This window comes from Cryptomeria japonica, chromosome 7 (assembly GCF_030272615.1).
Source record: "Cryptomeria japonica chromosome 7, Sugi_1.0, whole genome shotgun sequence".
In the NCBI taxonomy this organism is placed as follows: Eukaryota; Viridiplantae; Streptophyta; class Pinopsida; order Cupressales; family Cupressaceae; genus Cryptomeria; species Cryptomeria japonica.
In genome coordinates, this window is record NC_081411.1 from 207,345,798 (window position 1) to 207,362,050 (window position 16,253).

Below are 16,253 nucleotides of genomic sequence, written 5' to 3' on the forward strand. Positions count from 1 at the left end.
GAAAGGCACTGGGATCCATTCGATTGTGCCTTGCGTCGTCTGTAGCATTCAATATAACAGAAGCAAAAATGACTGTAGATTTGATGGCAACATTGGCTAAGTTGTATGAGAAACCCTCGGCTTCAAATAAGGTATTTCTTATGAAGCATTTGTTTAATTTGAAAATGAGTGAGGGAGGATCCATAGTGGAGCACTTAAATGAATTTAATACAATTACCAGTCAATTGTCTTCGGTAAAAATTACCTTTGCAAAAGAGGTTAGGGCTCTCTTGATTTTATGTTCTTTGCCAGAAAGTTGGAATAGCTTGGTTATGGCTGTAAGTAACTCTATCTCTGGTAAAAATACTTTGGTATTTGATGATATTGTTGGTGTTATCCTAAGCGAGGAAATGCGAAGGAAAAGCACAGGTGAGACTTCAACATCATCGGGTAGTGTTTTGAATGTGGAGAACAGAGGAAGATCAAAGGAAAGAGGAAAAGGCCCTGGGAATGAGAAGTCACGAGGGAAGTCAAAGAAAGGATGCTCTCAATCTAGAGGAAAGAAAGATTGCTGGTACTGTGGAAAGCTTGGTCATCTAAAGAAAGACTGTTGGTCTCGGAAAAACAAAGAAGGAGACAAAAATGAAAATGACAGTAAGGAAGCTAATATTGCAAGTAATACTTTACAAGATGCTTTAATCTTATGTTTGGATAATGTTAATGATTCCTGGGTAATAGATTCTGGGGCTTCATTTCATGCTACACCCCATAGAAAATATTTTCTAGATTATGTTCAAGGTGATTTTGGACAAGTATATTTGGGTGATGATGAGCCCTGTCAAATTGTTGGAAAAGGAAAGATAAAGATCAAGTTGCAGAATGGTAATGACTGGTTTCTGCAGGAGGTAAGACATGTTCCTAATTTAAGAAGAAATTTAATTTCTGCAGGGCAACTAGGTAGTGAAGGTTGCATAGTTACCTTCTCAAACAGTATGTGGAAGGTCACTAAAGGATCATTAGTAGTAGCTAAAGGTGCAAAGGTAGGCACATTATATCTGTGTACTGGTAACACTTACTCCACCTTAGCTGTTACAGATAAAGTTACTGCAGGGACAACAACAATAAATGTTTCAAGAACAGATTCGATAATGTGGCACCATAGGCTTGGGCACATGAGTGAGAAAGGGATGAAAATCCTTCACTCTAAAAATCTATTGCCAGGACTAAAGAAGATTGATTTAGAGTTCTGTGAAAACTATGTTTATGGTAAACAGAAAAGTGTCAGATTTCTAAAGGTTGGGAAAGAGAAGAAGAGTGAGAAGTTAGAGCTTGTACATTCAGATGTATGGGGACCAGCTCAGGTATCATCTCTTGGTGGCTCTTGTTATTATGTTATTTTTATTGATGACTCAACCAGAAAAACATGGGTATATTTCCTAAAACAAAAATCAGATGTTTTTGAAACTTTTAAGAAATGGAAAGCTTTGGTTGAGAATGAGACAAGAAAAAAGTTGAAGTGTCTCAGATCGGATAATGGAGGTGAGTATTGCAGCAAAGCATTTGAAGATTACTGTTCTTTAAATGGGATTCAAAAGCAGAAGACAGTTCCAGGAACTCCACAGGAAAATGGTGTGTCAAAGAGAATGAATAGGACCATCATGGAATGTGCGAGGTGCATGAGATTGCATGCTGGATTGCCCTTACATTTTTGGGCAGATGTTGTACATACTGCTGTCTATTTGATAAATAGAGGACCTTCAACCCCTTTGGATGGGGGTATTCCAGAGGAGGCATGGACTGGTAAAAAGGTAAATTATTCTTTTCTAAAAACTTTTGGTTGCGAAGCTTTTGTCCATGTTGATAAAGAAAACAGAACCAAGCTTGATGCTAAATCTCAGAAATGTACCTTCATTGGATATGGGATAGATGAATATGGCTATCAGTTATGGGATTTTGAAAATAAGAAAATAATTAGAAGTAGAGATGTTATATTCAATGAGAAGGTTATGTATAAAGAACAGATGCAGGAAAACAAGCATGAACAGGAGAAACAAGAATATGTGGTGTTGGATGAGATTCCTGAAAATGAAATGCCACAGGTACCTGATGCTCAGCAACAACAGATTGTCCCACAAACTCCTGCAAGTGTTAGACGTTCTACGAGGACAAGTAGACCCGCTGAAAGATTTTCTCCTTCTTTGTATTCTATTTTATTAACGGATTCTGGTGAACTAGAAGAATATGAAGAAGCAATGCAGGTAGATGCCAAACAACAGTGGGAGATGGGCATGAAAGAGGAGATGGACTCCTTGATGAAAAATAAGACTTGGTACTTAGTCCCTTTACCTATAGAAAAAAGAGCCTTGTCTAACAAATGGGTTTATCGGCTGAAGGAGGAGGAAGGAGGTCAGAAAAGATATAAGGCCAGACTTGTGGTAAAAGGTTTTGCACAGAAAAAGGGTATAGATTATGATGAAATATTTTCTCCAGTTGTAAAAATGACTTCAATTAGAATTGTACTTAGTCTTGTGGCTGCAGATGATTTACATCTTGAACAATTAGATGTCAAAATAGCTTTTCTCCATGGAGATCTGGAGGAGGAAATTTACATGTTGCAAACACAGGGATATGAGGTCAAAGGTAAGGAGAACTTGGTGTGCAGGTTGAAGAAAAGTCTGTATGGCCTAAAGCAAGCACCCCGACAATGGTATTTAAAATTTGATAGTTTCATGGCTGAACACGGTTATCATAGATGTCATTCTGATCATTGTGTATATTTTAAGAGATTTGATAATGGCAGTTATATTATCCTGTTGCTTTATGTTGATGACATGCTTGTTGCTAGGTCTAACATGCAACATATAAATGATCTTAAACAGAAATTAGCTAGGTCATTTGCTATGAAGGATTTGGGTGCAGCTAAGCAAATTCTCGATATGAGGATTACACAGGACAAGAAAAATTGAACATTGAATTTGTCTCAATGTGAGTATATAAAGAAGGTGTTGAAAAGATTTAACATGCAGGATGCAAAAGCAGTTAGTACACCTTTGGCTAGTCATTTCAAATTGACTAAGGAGATGTGCCCAAAGGCACAAGAAGAAGTTAATAAAATGTCTAACATCCCGTATTCATTGGCTGTTGGTAGTCTAATGTATGCAATGGTATGCACAAGGCCAAATATTGCACATGCAGTGGGAGTTGTGAGCAGGTTTATGAGTAATCCGGGTATGGAACATTGGAATGCTATGAAATGGATTCTTTGGTATTTGAAAGGAACTACTACGAAGGCATTATTTTTTCAAAGGATCTAATGCTACTCTAGGTGGATTTGTTGACTCTGATCTGGCTAGTGATATTGATTCATGGAGGAGTACTACAGGGTATGTTTTTACTATAAGGGGAACTACAGTCAGTTGGATTTCTAGGCTGCAAAAGGTTGTTGCACTTTCAACCACTGAAGCTGAGTATGTTGCTGCTACAGAAGCCAGCAAAGAAATGATTTGGTTGCAATATTTTCTGAAGGAATTGGGTCAGACACAAGAGGATAGCCCATTATATACTGATAGCCAGAGTGCCATTCATCTTGCGAAGAACTCTGCTTTTCATTCAAGGACAAAGCACCTTCAGCTCAAGTACCACTTCATCCGGATTGTTTTGGAGGAGGGTTAGTTACGGCTTGAGAAGATTCACACAAGTGAGAATCCTGCCGATATGTTCACAAAGGCAGTTCCACAGGAGAAGCTGATTTCTTCATCAGTTTCTGTTGGTCTTCTTGATTGATAATTGTGGAATTTATACCAGTCAAGTCCTAGTGTTTTATCCAGTGGATGTTGCATGTACAGTGGTGTCGTGTAGTATCAGTCTCCAAGTGGGAGATTGTTTGGTGTGGAGCTTGATCAGTCTCCAAGTGGGAGATTGTTGAAATGTGGCGACTGATCAGCAAAGTACTATACACTCAGCATGTATCCTCACCGGGGTCCGAGGCCGGGCCGGGCCCTGGGCAGGGGTTCGGGGGCGGCAGCCCCCGAGAAAAGCGGTGGTTCAGGGGTGGCAGCCCCCGAGAAAAAAAAAAATTTGCCATTTTTCGTTGATGAAAACTGACATTGTAATAAAACCCTAAAAAGGCCGACTTTGTTTGTTGCCCTAAAAATGCATGTTATAAGCGGCTGGGATGCTTAAGGCATTGTAAGGTTGATGTACTATTTTTGCTAGATAATAAGAAAGATTGGACGGCTGTGTATGGTGGACGTAACCCATTCTGGGTGAACCACGTTAAATCTTTGTGTTATCTATGTCTTGTTTTATTTCTTTATCTTTTGTATTTAAATCTGCATATAATTGTTAGTTCATATTTGCTTCGGATCTGCTTGAAACCCTAACAACAACTTCATAGCCTCTATTGCATATCTGACTAACACTCAACAAACTATGTCTCAATCCTTGTACATAATAAACACCATTAATTTTATGCTTATGATCAATCAAGATGCTTCTAATTTCACAAATTAGTGCAGCTTCCTCTCTTGTAGATTTTAAAAATCCACCATCATACATCTTCAAAGAGATAAAGTTGTCTTTGTCTCTGGTCATGTGATTTGAGCATCTAGAATCAATGATCCATGATCTAGGTTCAACTTTAGCATGCAGTGTAGTCTTCTCTATTGGTCTTTCGATTCTTTCATAATACTTCTCCTCTATAGCCAAAAATAAGGATTCTTCATTTGAGTCTTTAGCATCTTTGTCTTCAAATGAATGTGTCTCCATAGACTTAAACTTCTTTTCCCTTTATCTCTATCATCTATTCTTCTCTTAAAGTCATTTCTTCTATATCTACTTTTCTTTTCATCATCCTCTAACTTTCTATAATCCTCTTTGTACATACATATAGAAGCATAATGACTAATTATTCCATAATTTAAGAAATTTCAAGGGCAACTTACCTTTATATTTTCTAGTTCCTTGATTCATTCTTCTTACAAAGTTTGTTTCAATCTCATCAAGGTTCTCACTTGTTTATGGTTTATCTCCTGATATCCTTGAAGCATTGAATGCAGCTTCTCTTCTATAGGACTTTAATCTTCCATACCTCTGATATGATAGGTAGATAATTTACCAATAAGATAATCAATTGTGTAGTTTTCCAAATCATGGCATTCTTCAATTGCACACTTCTTAGAGTTGTAGGGTTTTATCAATGTAAATATGACCTTCCTAATAACATCACTTTCTTCAACCATTCCTCCAACACCTTGGATAGCTTTCATTGTATCATTCACTCCCTGTAAGCAACTTTCAATCCTTCTGAAAAACTTCAAATTTTTTCTTTAAGTTCAAAAGTCTTTCTTGTTGAGTCTTCGGATCACCTGCATATACATAACACAACTTGTTCTAGATTCCATTAGCTTCTTTCATTCATTTAACCTTTCCAAATATTTCATTACTAAGACAATTATTAAGAATTGTTCTAACCTTTGCATTTGTCTCTTGAGCCTTAAAGTCATCCGGAGGTGATGGTTCATTCGAAGGTCATTGATAACCTATCTGAATAATCTCCCAAATTCCATTCTACAATGCTTCCAAATAAGATTCCATTATTTCCTTCCAACAGGTATAATACATTTTATCAAACGTTGAAGCTTTCACATGAAGATCTTGCACCATCTCTAGATCTACCTCAAGAGGTTAAGCTTTCCAAAGAGGAACCTTTCTCTGATAAAAATTATTGAACACCCAACAAGACTGAGAGGGGGCGTGAATCAGTTTGGAACTTTAAAAACAATTAGTAACCAACTTATTTAACATCAGTACTCTAATCATCACCACATCAAGATAAACACATAAAAACATGAGCAGTAGATTTACATGAGAAAATCAAATAAGGAAAAAATAGAATGAGAATCTAACTCACAATATCAATAACAATGTTTCCAACATTCTAGGCTTGAAGCCAATGAGCACCACCACATATACAACTTGCAGAATTAAGGCATGCTACCTTAGGCAAGATACAAGAAGGACTTGTATGGTTGAAGAACACTTCTTTAGGACAATATCAAACCGTTGTCGACAGAATCACTGTTAATTAGCTACAAATGAAATAGCTCAACTGAAATTGAGAAGGATTCACTTGATCATGTAATTATCCATGAACAGTAATCAAGAAACCAATAACTTGGCAAACATCAATGATAATCTCCACTGTCATAGCACACTATCTTGAAGAATATATAAGTTTTAACTTAGCTCTTCTTAAATTGACTCTCACATCACCACAAACTCAAATTTATTTGAAAATCATTCACATACACTTCTCATCCATAATCAATTCATGTCCATTTGCACATCTTATATATGAGAGACAACATTGAAATCCTAATCAAGGTTCATCCAAAACAGAATAAGCAATATTACACAAAATAAGCCACCCAAACCTAAAATTCTTAGATTGGTTCACTCCAGGAGAAAGAGGGAACCAAAGTATATCATAATACATCATGCCATGAATGATCTGACAATCCACACATGCTAACACATATCCAAAGGACATTACAAAGCATAACATATAGATATAATCAACCAGTTGGCCACATAACCACTTCCAAGGCAAAATACTCCATGTGAATCTCCACACATCAAAGTGAGACCCAAATAAACATCTCAACACATCTTCCAACACATATCTTGACTAAAAGAACATGATACACTAAACCATGATGCAATTAACAACATATCCAAAGGGCACCAAAAGCATTTTGAACCACCTTGAATACAAGATGACATAGCCAACACTAAAAGAGTTATCTAGACCAACATGCATCTAGATAACCAAGGTCTGACAAAGCATATCCAAACCAATATACATCCAGATAACTAGGTTTGACATCAATGACAACCATACAAGCTTATGCTAACAATGATCTCCAATAGTTTCTCCTAACCATCCATTGATTTACAGTTATGAAAATAGGTGCAACAGTTGAAGCTATAAAGGAATAATGACAATGATGTTGGCTAGCTTAAGGATATGATCATAACATATGCTCAAAGATTATGCTTGTATAATAATGTTAGTTGGAGAGAAATGAATTAGTGAAGGTATTATTTATATGTCTCACCTAGAAAATCATCAATGGTGTAGAATAACTAGAAAGGTCAATAGAAGAGAAAATTGGAGAGAGGGTAAGACATAAATTGCACATGGATTGATGAGGTGGAAGCATAATATATAGGGTGAGGTGTAAAAAGGAAATAAATCCAATATTAATTTTATTTATTTGAGGTGGGAAATTAACTAAATTATTCAAAATTCATTTTTATAAGTGTTTTCTAATTAAAATTATTTCTAAACATTATTTTATTTATAGTGGGCCAAAAGATGAATTAATTAAATAATAAAACTATTTAATTTTTAATGGAGCCAAAATTAACTAATTAAATAATTTAAATGATTTAATTAGTAATAAAAGGAAAATGATAATGACTTAAATAATTAAAATTATTTAATTAATATAAGAAAAATTAGATTAGTTAAATAATGAAAAAAATATTTAATTAATAAAGATGAATAGAAAATGAGAGATGATGAGACGACTAAATGAAAATGCATTAACCATTTCTAGATGTCTACAATCATAACTTTTTATTATTAAATTTTAGAAAAAATTTGAAACACTCACAAAACAAAAAATATATTAGACATTAATATTTATACCCCTTCAATAATAATTAACTTTGAGAGAGTCCAAATTTCTTTGACACGCCCTCAACAGCATTAAAATCAATTAATATTCATAGCATTTATTTCTCCTATGTGCATAAGTGACACTTTTGATCTTTTAAATGTAATTTACTAAGTGAAGCAGTCACCGGTGAGGAGGGACCTCGGTGAGAGTAAACACAATGGAAATATACACAGATATGATGGAGGCGATGCATACCAAATAGTTTATTGCATGAAAGTTAATTACATCGAACCGGTAACAATCGGGTTACAACATACTGGCACACAAGCCTGGTAAAATAGGTCACACCGAGACCTTGAATTGAAACATCTATCTTCTAGGCACACTCTATCTATCTAATACTTCTTGATTCTCTGAGTTGATTAATTACATTCTAAAGCATGATTACAAATATATATATATATATCAATCCAAAGGATCATGTCAGCCCAAAAAGGATCAAAACCCAAAGAACAAGACCTAACATGCAAAATGAATAAGGTCAGCCTCTCCTAAGAGATTCCTCCGGAAAATCCAAAGGCTGAAATGTCGAAGGTTGGACACACACCAAGAAACATCAAGATCAACACCCAAATCTCCGCAAGCTTCGGAATGGGTTCTGGTAGATCACTAGAATAGGTCGCAGGCAACTGGTAACAAAGGAACAACCGGTAACAAGACATTGTCAAGGAAACCGGTAGCAATATCTTGTGGGAAAGTGATCCAAATGAGATGCGCTTAGAAAGAAAGTAGGGTGATCAAGTCTTTAAGTAGAATCCAACTCCACAAGAATCGATGAGCCAAAACCAAGACACACAGAAAGGAAAACTAAAACTACAAACAGAAAAGAAAATGTTTTTGGTTGATGCAAGATTGTTGTGAACCGGGGATGCTCCTACATCACTAAGATAATTTCATATTCATATTTTTTATTTTGTCTCTTGTCTAGTTGTTAGTCTTAACGTGTATGAAGTCTCATGAGGTTAGAGTAGAGATCTTAATTCACTTTACAAATTCCTTCATTTGATCTAATTCAATCACATAATTTAAGAAAGGTTCATATTTAATTTATTTTCTTTCAAAAATATAGAAACTTATGATGAAGGGTAAAAGACAAATATGAATATTTGAAATATAGAAATTTCTTCATCTGAAAAATAGAAATCTAAAATTTAAAAATAATATGTAAAGGAAAACCTTAAGGAGATGTAAGAGTCAAGAAATTTACTAAAGTGAAAAAAGATTAAACAACCTTTCTAAAATAGAAGAGGAGAATAAAACTCATTTTATAAAAATTTAGGGTATATAAATTAAACAATAACAATCAAATAAATGTCCCTGTTAGGATTCCCACAAATACTGAGAGGGGGCGTGAATCAGTATCTAACTGGTTGATAGATTTTCTTAACTTAAAACATGTAGAGCATATTAATACTGTGTACCAGTAAGCAGAAAGTAATGCAATAATTAGAGATAAAAACAACCACATGAAAAACACACCATAACACAAGGATTTAACGAGGAAACCCAGTGTGGGGAAAACCTTAGTGGGATTTGTGACCCACAATATTCACTTACTGGCCAATAAGAGAATATTACTGCCACAAGAGGGGCCTGCACATGCAGGAAGGCCAACTGCCTAGAGCTCACTGCTCAAATACAAAATAGGAAGTCTCACTGACTTACAAAATGGATTATACAAATCCAGTGTCTTGTACTACTTCAAGATAGCATCTATAATACCAGATCTAGTACCGGTTTCTGCTCCGCTTCTTACATAAACCCTTAACCTATAATTTGCATAATAGGTCTACCTTATTTCGCCTAATTACATTCCTCTTACTTCATTTCAAATGTTATACAATGATCTCTCTTATATAAGAGTCATTTTACAACTTGCCAAGTCATCTTACAATGATTTTACAATAATAAACAAAATATATAAACAACAAAAATCATGTCGGCCTCTATGCTGGTATGCTTCCTTTCACTACCGGTGCCGGTGTTTTATATGTCGATGTAGAGTCTGATCTTGCTAGTGTCGGTAGAATGTCTTGCCAGTGTCATAGGATTGTAAGGTTGCCATCAATGACAAAACCTTCAATCACCTACAATGTCTCATTGGAGTGTGCATATGCCAATAGTCCCAAGATTAAACAAATTGGAGCGATAACTATCTAGAAGAATGCACTAAAATAAGTGTGAAATTAAATAAATAAAATAATCTTACTTAGTTGGATTCTTATGCAAATTCATTGTTATAGATGTCTATATGAGATTCATCAATAATTAGAAAAATGGGAAATTTTGGATTTCTTTTATAGGTGTAAAAGTGATCTATGTAGCTACAAATCTAATTAAAACCTATGGATTTGAATTTTGATGCACAGATCTAATCTATAGGGGAGAGGAGATAGAACATGTACACCCTAACTTTGGAGGTCTGTGTGGCCCACGTGGATCCAAAGACCAACTTTTCAAACCACCCATGTAGACTGTTGAGTTGGCAACCCAAAATCAAAAGTTGACATGCCAACGAGGATTTTTGCCAGGTCAACACTGACTTGTCATCCAAGTGGCCCAAAAAATGCCACTTCGGACCATCGACTGAAATGTGAGCGTGCCCACCCTTGAAACATGTCACGCTTTCCATCTACATTGAACAGGTTGGCCGCATGGCGATCAATCACTTGCACACCTTACCAACCATCTACTCTGCCCAATTATCCCACTACCACATTCAAATTCTAACTACTCGCATTAACTACGTGTCACCTTGCCTTCACTGTCTCTTCTCGGTCATATTTTTTGAAGTGTTCGGCCTTCAATACGCTCGACCCCTCATACATTGTCTCGATGCCCATTCATTTTCTTCCTGGTCAAGCTCTGTTGGTAGTTTCATTTGATGCCACAACCCACTCACCATGGAACGCCTTCAACCCGGATTTGGACCAAAATGTGTGCACCCAAAACAAGGTAATGCCTCAATGCATACCCTATTTCACAGAATTTTGTCTGGTTTTTATCTGGTTTTTTGGGGTTACGTTTCCATGTTCAGCTCCATTGTTTTGTGTTACTCCCTCGCCACCTCCATTTCATAGGTACAGAGCCGAACGATGAGGACAATGGGGATCTACTTAGAGATGTTGAATCGGCTCTTTTCCCCTTCGACCCAAGTGAGAAATTTTCCTCACTAAGGCTCATGAATTTGCAAAATTTTGTATTGTTTTATTTCGACATTTTTCCTTTTACTTGATCGTTTAAAAAATTATTCTAACTGTTTGGCAATCCTTAGAGTTTTTTTGTTTCTAACTGTTTGGCATTCCTCAGGAAATTTTTATGGTTATTTTTTGTGTTTTCTGAACACAACATTCTGTGTTCATGAACACAAATATATAGAAAAGGGAATTGTACTCCTCTGTTCTAGCTTTACTCTAATTTTAATGGTGGCCTTTGATTAAAATTATGGCTCATTTTGTATATCAATGATAATATTGGGAGTTTTGGTATCAATTTGCAGCATCACTATGGTTTAATGGCTTCAATTTGAATGGTTTATTGTTAATGTATAATGGGTTTGTGGGTTTAACAATTCATTTCATTTACGCATTCGCTGGATTTAGGTTTTCAATTTCACATTTACTGTCAAAGGGTTTGAGGGCTTTTCAATGTTTCATTGTTAATGTAAAAAGGCTCACATTTTCACTTTTATTATAAAATGGGTTTGAGGGTTTAAAAGTTGTCTTGTTTTTGGGATTCACTTCATTTTGGATTTCAATATCACTTTTAAATCTTCACTGTTTATATAATTGAAAATTATTGAAGGGTTTAACTCCATGTTTCATTGTGTTCCTTGTCGAAGGATTGAAATCAATGTGAGCACTTTATAACAGCTCCTTTAGTTTCAATTTCAATGTTGAACTGTTAATGTAAAAGGGTTCACATTTTCACTTTTATTGTATAATCGGTTTGAGGGTTTCAAAATTGGCTTGATTTTGGGATTCACTTCATTTTGGGTTTCATTTTCACTTTTAAATCTTCACTGTTTATATAATTGAAAACTCTTGAAGGGTTTAAATCCTTGTTTCATTGTGTTCCTTATCCAAGGATTTAAATCAATGTCACCACTTCGAAACAACTCCTTCGGTTTCAATTTCAATGTTGAACTTTAAATGTAAAAGGGTTCACATTTTCACTTTTATTGTCATATGGGTTTGAGGGTTTCAAAGTTGGCTTGATTTTGGGATTCACTTCATTTTGGGTTTCAATTTCACTTTTAAATCTTCACTGTTTATATAATTGAAAACTCTTGAAGGGTTTAAATCCATGTTTCATTGTGTTCCTTGTTGGGGGATTTAAATCAATGTGACACTTTGAAACAGCTCCTTCAGTTTCAATTTAAATGTTGAATTGTTAATGTAAAAGGGTTCACATTTTCACTTTTATTGTATAATGGGTTTGAGGGTTTCAAAATTGGCTTGATTTTAGGATTCCATTCATTTTGGGTTTCATTTTCACTTTTCAATCTTCATTGTTTATATAATTGAAAACCCATGAAGGGTTTAAACCCTTGTTTCATTGTGTTCCTTGTCTGAGGATTTAAATCAATGTCACCACTTTGAAACCATTATCAAAATTTTATCACACCTACAATTTTGGTGACCTATTATAGGTCTTATCTATTGCAGAAAAAGGTACACAATATTTTTTTCAAAAGTTTGCTATCTTTATTAAATAAACATGTATGCCATACAAATATCTCATTCCAATGTGCAATGTTTTAGTTAAGAAAGATATACATGAATAAAACATCTGCATGTAATACAATTTTATTTATAAAGAACGAATTGTCTATAATATCCCACATAAGATGTGGGAATAGATGAGAAAAGATCACATTGATCATAGAAATGCAAACACAAAAGGAACGGAAGAATGTAGGAAGAAGGGAAAGAAAGAACCCATCATTGCCTGAATAGGTTGATGAGTTTTGAAGAAGGTCTTTTGGTCAACTTTGTTGATCCAAGCATCCCGATGTCTTCTCCATGAGATGACCTGAAACAATGAGAAAAATGATTTGGTTAGAGCTCTAGGTTATTCCTTTCACTCCTACATACATAAAGCTACTCCTACTATGCATACACTGCTATATCAGATTCAAAACAAAGCGAATCAATGCCAAAAGAAGGTGCCATGAGAAAACAATAAGTATCATGTTTTATCTAACTTGTTTTCTTCATGTGCAGATACAGGTTTTCACTTCATATCCATGATATATGTGGGTTAAAATGGGCTCCCGAAGGGGTTGAGCTCAGCATACATGTCACTAGTCACATGGTGACACTAATCAGTCATTGAATAATGAGTTCTCTAAGCCATGATCCTACATGCTATCATTTGATGACAGAAGATATTGTCGTCCAATGGCAACATATATAGCATAGACATAATGTACTCACTATTCAGCAAGTGACTAATATCATCATGTGAATAATGATAACATGAGGAGGTACCAAAGTTCATGATGCAATGAATAGTTGTAAATCATATTGCTTGTAATAGTACATAAGGAGACAACTCTGAAATAATCAAGCGTAAACATATTTTAGCAATCATAAGCAAGAAAATATGTTTTGATAGTGATGACACTTCAACACTATCTAACAGAGAAGAAAGTCATAGCACTGTACTATATAAAAGAGCAGACACAATAACCAATGTACTAAATAGTCATCATGAATCCAAGGAACAGAAACACACACAATTGCCCACCATTTCCATCATTTGTAATGAAGAGAAAGCTAAGACACAAAGACCTATCCCTAATCAGTGAATAACAGTGTTCAGTTCACAATCATCATGCAATATGATCATCAGAGTAACTAGTAAGGATTGTCAAATTACAGAAAGCCATCAAACAAGCAATGGAATTCTCATGCAATTATCAATGGAAAGACAGTTACTAAGACCTGAAATGATTCATAATAGTATATTGTTAAAAGAACATTATAATGGGGATGTTCATATCAAAGGTAATGAATGAGTTCTATGATTCATGGTAATAGTACATACACCTTGTAAGAATGCATCAAATTATAGATCAGCAATAGAGAGTCAGGAGAAGAAGAGTGAAACATTCAATAAGATAGTACAACAATTTAAAATCTAAAGTTGATTGTCATTCAATAGATGACAATATGTTATTTCAATAACATATAATGAAAACAGTGAAGTGACTAGCATAGGGCAACCATGAAGAATAGTGGAAAGATCAAGATATCAATAAAGAAGAGATTATTATTACACAGTTACTCAATGTCAAAAAATCAGATCAGAGATCACTAATAAGAAGATTGTAATCATACAATTTCATAACGCATGAAGGAAGCAGTGAGCAATATCAAGACTATTAAAATAATTATTTCACAATCACCATACTAATCAATAACAAAAAGAGAAGGCAGTCTCAGTACAAGAGGCAAATCATAGGATACCTAAGTACCATGCAATGACTGTTAGAATTGTAGTCATAAGGTGTTCAAGGATAAATGCAGAGATGAAGGACAGAGCATCCACTAAAGGATTAGATATTGTGAGCAGCTACAAGAATATTGTTACAAGCATTAGACAAGTCACTTTTTAGAGTATAAACCATTATCACAGTAGTATATGGAGCAATGAACAATGCTATGGAAAATCCAATAATTAAGGCACTATATAGGACAGTCATTACAATGCAAAGAGCAAGAGTAGTGCTTAAAGTTTTGATAGGACTAGTGCAGTCAGCCATGATACACTCATGATAATTCTAACATTTATAAAAAACCCAGATGTCAAATGGGCTTAATTTTTTAAATAATTTAGAAATAGTTATGATGGAAAAAACCCACTAAGTTTGGTGAAAACCCAGTTTGTATATTGCAAGATAAGTTCATCAGAAAGAATAGATAAGGACTCCAAAAAGCCAGAACAATATGGCAGTGTCAGGGTACACTCATCAAACATAACAGAGTATTAATGAAAGAGCTGCTAGATCAATAGAAATCAAGAATAGAAATACTATATTGTTGGCATACAAGGAGAAATACCATATTGTTGCTATATGAAAAGGATCTATTAATGAAGGATACATTTTAGTCTAAATGTTATGAGCTTTCACAGTAATTAATTGCAAATTTAGCAATCATGACAGTGCAAGTCACAACTCCAAGATGTCACAAAATACCAAAGTCATGAAGGAGTAGTGAGATTCATAGTAACAAAAGCAATAAATGGAGCAGATTGTCAAAGAAATACCATAGGTTTTTAACATAAATGCACAGTTTCATCCGTTTAGAGTTCATAATAACAGAGAGTAACAAGCAATGAAAGTCTTTCTTCATTTAATCGTGATAATTCTGAGCAGAAATAGTATTTTCCTTCACATAAAGAAGAAAGCAAAGATTGGGTTTTAATAACCCCAAGTATGAATGGCCAAATGAATCTTTCCAAGAATAAGATATTCATAGATTGCAGAAAGAGTGAATAAAAGGGAACATACCACACAAGAGAGTCTCAGATTAAATTCCATGTGGAAGAAGCAAGAGTCCAACACCCAGCTGGCTCCAATTTAACCCTAGCTCGAGCTCAACTTCAAGAAACATGCAAGCGGCAAGGAGTTGTCTTCATCAAGAAGACATAAAAGAGAAAGAAGCCAAAGTTTTAACCTCGTCAGGAAAGACAAAGAAGGATAAAGTATCCCATGTCTGCAAAACATAGCTCCAGATTCGACCCCAGTTCGAGCCCAAGAATAAGATGCACATGGCCGCCATAAAAGAACTCCTTCCAGCAACATAGAGAGTCTTCCTCGAGATGCAAGTGAAATGAAAGTTTTAGGGTTTTCCTTCCTTTTACCTTGCATGCCCTAAATTGGGTTGTATATTTCTTTTTATTTATTTATTTTTTAAAACAAACTGATGCATGTAATTTTTCCCATGGTAATGACTTTAAAGTCATTAACCTAGGACATGTTGTAAGCCCATGTCACGAGTTAAGAGCTTCATGCTCTTTAAAGTTATTTATTCATTGAAATATCCCTTCTCTTGTGTAAAAACTACATGCTACTCCTTTTTATTTTTATTTTTAATTTTAATATTTAAATAAAATAATTTGTTTAATTTAGATATTAAAAATAAAATTATTACTTTCTTTTAAATTTTATAACTTAATATAATATTATGAAGATTTTTAATAAAATAAATCTTAATAATAATATATTAAATTATAATATAAGAAAGAAAAGCGTTTATAAGTTAATATAAATTAATTAAGATTTTATAGGATTAAATCTTGATTAACATATATTAACTTATAATATTTCAATGAATAAATAACTTTAAAGAGCATGAAGCTCTTAACCCGTGGCATGGGCTTACAACATGTCCTAGGTTAATGACTTTAAAGTCATTACCATGGAAAAAATTAATTAATTTATATTAACTTATAAACGCTTTTCTTTCTTATACTATAATTTAATATATTATTATTAAGATTTATTTTATTAAAAATATT

The 16,253-nt window shown here is 34.4% G+C and overlaps 1 long non-coding RNA gene across 1 annotated transcript; it reads right to left on the reverse strand.

The window, feature by feature from the left end:
- Positions 1–12,503: 12,503 nt before the first annotated feature.
- LOC131036468 (uncharacterized) lies at positions 12,504–15,581 on the reverse strand. Its single transcript, XR_009104104.1, has 2 exons — positions 15,244–15,581; positions 12,504–12,758 (listed from the first exon to the last, which is right to left on the reverse strand). It is a non-coding gene; the product is annotated as an uncharacterized LOC131036468 (long non-coding RNA).
- Between the last annotated feature and the right edge of the window lie 672 nt (positions 15,582–16,253).